Consider the following 5,834-nt stretch of genomic DNA (forward strand, 5'->3'; position numbering starts at 1 on the left):
CTTTTTTTATGGCTGCATAGTATTCCATGTTTTACATGTGCCACACTTTCTTTATCCAGTCTATCATTGATGAGCATTTGGGTCTTCACTATTATGAACAGTGCTGCAATAAACATATGTGCATGTGTCTTTATAGTAGAATGACTTATAATCCTTTGGGTATATAAGCAGTAATGGGATGACTGGGTCAAATGGTATTTCTGGTTCTAGATCCTTGAGGAATAGCCACACTGTCTTCCACAGTGGTTGAACTAATTGACACTCCCACCAACAGTGTAAAAGCCTTCCTATTTCTCTACATCCTCTCCAGCATCTGTTGTTTCCTGACTTTTTAATGATCGCCGTTCTGACTGGCGTGAGATAGTATCTCCTTGAGGATTTGATGTTCATTTATCTAATGACCAGTGATGATGAGCATTTTTTCATATGTTTGTTGGCCACATAAATGTCTTCTTTTGAGAAGTGTCTGTTCATATTCTTCACCCACTTTTTGATGGGGTTATTTCTTGTAAATTTGTTTAAGTTCTTTGTAGATTCTGGATATTAGCCCTTTGTCAGATGGATAGATTGCAAAAATTTTCTCCCATTCTGTAGGTTGCCTGTTCATTCTGATGATAATTTCTTTTGCTGTGCAGAAGCTCTTTAGTTTAGTTAGATCCCATTTGTCAATTTTGGCTTTTGTTGAAATTGCTTTTGGTGTTTAAGCCATGAAGTGATTGCTTATGCCTATGTCCTGAATGGTATTCTAGGTTTTCTTCTAGGGTTTTTATGGTTTTAGGTCTTACGTTTAAGTCTTTAATACATCTTGAGTTAATTTTTGTATAAGCTGTAAGGAAAGGGTCCAGTTTCAGTTTTCTGCATATAGCTAGCCAATTTTCCCAGCACCATTTATTAAATATGGAATCATTTCTCCATTGCTTGTCTTTGTCAGTTTTGTCAAAGATCAGATGGCTATAGATGTGTGGCATTATTTCTGAGGCCTCTATTCTGTTCCATCAGTCTGTATATCTGATTTGGTATCAGTACCATACTCTTTTGGTTATTGCAGTGTTGTAGTATTGTTTGAAGTCAAGTAGTGTGATGCTTCCAGCTTTCTTCTTTCTGCTTATGGTTGTCTTGACTATACGGGCTCTTTTTTGGTTCCATATGAAATTTAAAGTAATTTTTTTCTAATTCTGTGAAGAAAGTCAATAGTAGCTTGATGGGGATAGCATTGAATCTATAAATTACTTTGGGGATTATGGCCATTTTCATGATAGTGATTCTTCTTTTCCATGAGCATGGAATGCTTTTCCATTTGTTTGTGTCCTCTGTTAATTCCTTGAGCAGTGGTTTGTAGTTCTCCTTGAAGAGGTCCTTCACATCCCTTGTAAGTTGTATTTGTAGGTATTTTACTCTCTTCGTAGCAATTGTGAATGGGAGTTTACTCGTGATTTGGCTCTCTGCCTGTCTGTTATTGGTGTACAGGAATGCTTGTGATTTTTGCACATTTATTTTGTATCCTGAGACTTTGCTGAAGTTGCTTCTCAGCTTAAGGAGATTTTGGGCTGAAATGATGGGGTTTTCTAAACATACAATCATGTCATCTGCAAATAGAGACAATTTGACTTCTCTCTTCCTATTTGAATACCCTTTATTTCTTTTTCTTGCCTGATTGCCCTGGCCAGAACTTTCTCTTCTATGTTTAGTAGGAGTGGTGAGAGATAGCATCCTTGTCTTGTGCTGATTTTCAAAGGGAATGCTTCCAGCTTTTGCCCATTCAGTATGATATTGGCTGTGAGTTTGTCATAAATAGCTCTCATTATTTTGAGATACGTTCCATCAATACCGACTTTATTGAGAGTTTTTAGCATGAGGGGGTGTTGAATTTTATCGAAGGCCTCTTCTGCATCTGTTGAGATAATCATATGATTTTTGTCGTTGTTTCTGTTTATATGATGGATTATGTTTATTGATTTGCATATGTTGAACCAGCCTTGCATCACAGGGATGAAGCCCAATTGGTCGTGGTAGATAAGCTTTTTGATGTGCTGCTAGATTCAGTTTGCCAATATTTTATTGAGGATTTTCGCCTTGATGTTCATCAGGGATGTTGACCTGAAATTTTCTTTTTCTGTTGTGTCTCTGCCAGGTTTTGGTATCAGAATGATGTTGGCCTCATAAAATAAGTCAGGGAAGAGTCCCTCTTTTTCTATTGTTTGGAATGGTTTCAGAAGGAATGGTACCAGCTCCTCTTTGTACCTCTGGTAGAATTCAGCTGTGAATCCATCTTGTCCTGGGCTCGTTTTGGTTGGTAGGCTATTAATTACTACCTGACTTTCAGAACTTGTTATTGGTCAACTCAGGGATTCGACTTCTTCCTGGTTTAGTCTTGGGAGGGTATATTTGTCCAGGAATTTATCCATTTCTTCTAGATTTTCTAGTTTATATGCATAGAGATGTGTAGAGTATTCTCTGATGGTAGGTTGTATTTCTGTGGGTTTCTGTGGGATCAGCGGTGATATCCCCTTTTTCATTTTTTTATTTTGTCTATTTGATTCTTCTCTCTTTTTTGTTAGTCTGGCTAGTGGTCCATCTATTTTTTAATCTTTTCAAAACACCACCTCCTGGATTCATTGATTTTTAAGGGTTTTTTGTGTCTCTATCTCCTTCATTTCTGCTCTTATCTTAGTTATTTCTTGCCTTCTGCTAGCTTTTGAATTTGTTTGCTCCTGCTTCTCTAGTTCTTTTAATCGTGATGTTAGGGTGTCAATTTTAGATCTTTCCTGCTTTCTCCTGTAGGAATTTAGTGCTATAAATTTCCCTCTAAACAATGCTTTAGCTGTGTCCCAGAGATTGTGGTACGTTGTGTCTTTGTTGTCATTGTTTTCTAAGAAATTATTTATTTCTGCCTTAATTTTGTTGTTTACCCAGTAGTTATTCAGGAACAGGTTGTTCAGTTTTTATGTAGTTGTGGGGTTTTGAGTGACTTTCTTAATCCTGAGTTCCAATTTGATTACACTGTGGTTTGAGAGACTATTTATGATTTCCATTCTTTTGCATTTGCCAAGGAATATTTTACTTCCAATTAGGTGGTCAATTTTAGAATACGTGTGATGTGGTACAGAGAAGAATGTATATTCTGTTGATTTGGGGTGGAGAGTTCTGTAGATGTCTATTAGGTCTGCTTGGTCCAGAGCTGAGTTCAAGTCCTGAATATCATTGTTAATTTTCTGTCTTGTTGATCTGTCTGATATTGATAGTGGGGTGTTAAAGTCTCTCACTATTTTTGTGTGGGAGTCTAAGTCTCTTTGTAGGTCTCTAAGAACTTCCTTTATAGATCTGGGTGCTCCTGTATTGGACATGTGTATTTATATATATATATATATTAGCTCTTTTTGTTGCATTGATTTTTTACCATTATGTAATGCCCTTCTTTGTCGTTTTTGGTCTTTGTTGACTTAAAGTCTGTTTTATCAGAGACTAGGATTGCAACCCCAGCTTTTTCTTGTTTGTTTGTTTTCCATTTGCTTGGTAAATATTTCTCCATCCCTTTATTTTGAGCCTATGTGTTTCTTTGCACATAAGATGGGTCTCCTGAATACAGCACACTGATGGGTCTTGACTCTTTATCCAATTTGCCAGTCTGTGTCTTTTAGTTGGGGCATTTAGCCTGTTTACATTTAAGGGTAACATTGTTATGTGTGAATTTGATCCTGTCATTATGTTGCTAGCTGGTTATTTTGCCCATTAGTTGATGCAGTTTCTTCATGGTGTCAGTGGTCTTTACAATTGGGTATGTTTTTGCAGTGGCTGGTACCGGTTTTTCATTTCCATATTTAGTGCTTCCTTCTAAAGCTCTTGTAAGGCAGGCCTGGTGGTGACAAAATCTCTCAGCATTTGCTTGTCTGTAAAGGATTTTATTTCTTCTTTTCTTATGAAGTTTGGTTTGGCTGGATATGAAATTCTGGGTGGAAAATTCTTTTCTTCAAGAATGTTGAATATTGGTCCTCACTCTCTTCTGGCTTTTAGGGTTTCTGCAGAGAGATCCACTGTTAGTCCAATGGGCTTCCCTTTGTGGGTAACCCAACCTTTCTCTCTGGCTGCCCTTAACATTTTTTCTTTCATTTCAACCTTGGTGAATCTGATGAGTATGTGTCTTTGGGTTCCTCTTCTCAAGGAGTATCTTTGTGATGTACTTTGCATTTCCTGAATTTGAATTTTGGCATGTCTTGCTAGGTTGCAGAAGTTCTCCTGGACAATATCCTGACGAGTGTTTTCCAGCTTGGTTCCATTCTCCCTGTCACTTTCATGTACACCAATCAAATGTAGATTTGTTTTTTTCACAAAGTTCCATATTTCTTGGAGGCTTTGTTCCTTTTCAGTTCTTTCTCTAATCTTGTCTTCACATTTTATTTCAGTAAGTTAATTTTTAATCTCTGATATCCTTTCTTTCGCTTGATTGATTCAGCTATTGATACTTGTGTATGCTTCATGAAGTTCTCATACTGTGGTTTTCAGCTCCATCAGGTCGTTTATGTTCTTCTCTAAACTGGTTATTCCAGTTTGCAATTCCTCTAACCTTTTTTCAAGGTTCTTAGCTTTTTTGCATTGGGTTAGAACCTGCTCCTTTAGGTTGTAGGAGTTTGTTATTACCCACCTTCTGTAGCCTACTTCTTTCAATTTATCAAACTCATTCTCCATCTAGTTTTGTTCCATTGCTGGCAAGGAGTTGTGATCTTTGAAGGAGAAGAGTACTGGTTTTTGGAATTTTCAGCCTTTCTGTGCTGGTTTTTCTTCATCTTCATGGATTTATCTACCTTTGGTCTTTGATGTTGGTGACCTTTGGATGGGGTTTCTGTGTGGACGTTATTTTTGTTTATGTTGATGTTATTCCTTTCTGTGTGTTGGTTTTCCTTCTAACAGTCAGCCCCCACTGCTGCAGGTCTGCTGGAGTTTGCTGGACGTCCACTCCAGACCCGTTTGCCTGGGTATCACCAGCGGAGGCTGCAGACCAGCAAAGATTGCTGCCTGTTTCTTCCTCTGGAAGCTTCTTCCGAGAGGGACACCTGCCAGATGCCAGCCAGAGTTCTCCTGTATGAGGTGTCTGTCGACCCCTGCTGGGAAGTGTCTCCCAGAAAGGAGGTATGGGGGTCAGGGACACACTTGAGGAGGCCATCTGTTCCTTAGCAGAGGTCGAGCACTGTGCTGGGAGATCTGCTGCTGTTTTCAGAGCCAGCAGGCAGGACCGTTTAAGTCTGCTGCAGCTGCGCCCACAGCTGCCCCTTCCCCCAGGTGCTCTGTCACAGGGAGATGTGAGTTTTATCTATAAGCCCCTGACTGTGGCTCCTGCCTTTCTTCCAGTGATGCCCTGCCCAGAGAAGAGGAATCTAGAGAGGCAGTCTGGCTACAGCAGCTTTGTGGAGCTGTGGTGGGCTTTGCCCAGTTTGAACTTTCTGGTGGCTTTGTTTACACTGTAAGGGGAAAACTGCCTACTCAAGCCTCAGTATTGGCAGATGCCCCTCCGCCCACCAAGCTGGGGCATCCCAGGTCAACTTCAGACTGCTGTGCTGGCCGCAAGAATTTCAAGCCTGTGAATCTTCTCTTGCTGGGCTCTGTGGGTGTGGGGTCCGCTGAGCTAGACCATTTGGCTCCTTGGCTTCAGTCCTTTTTCCAGGGGAGTGAATGGTTCTGTCTTGCTGGCGTTCCAGGTGCCACTGGAGTATGAAAAAAAAAAAACTGCAGGTAGGTCGGTTTCTTCCCAAACAGCCGCCCAGTTTTTTGCTTGAAACCCAGGGTCCTAGTGGCATAGGCATCTGAGGGAATCTCCTGGTCTGTGTGTTGTGAAGACTAGA

This window comes from Macaca thibetana, chromosome X (genome assembly GCF_024542745.1).
Source record: "Macaca thibetana thibetana isolate TM-01 chromosome X, ASM2454274v1, whole genome shotgun sequence".
Taxonomy (NCBI): domain Eukaryota; kingdom Metazoa; phylum Chordata; class Mammalia; order Primates; family Cercopithecidae; genus Macaca; species Macaca thibetana.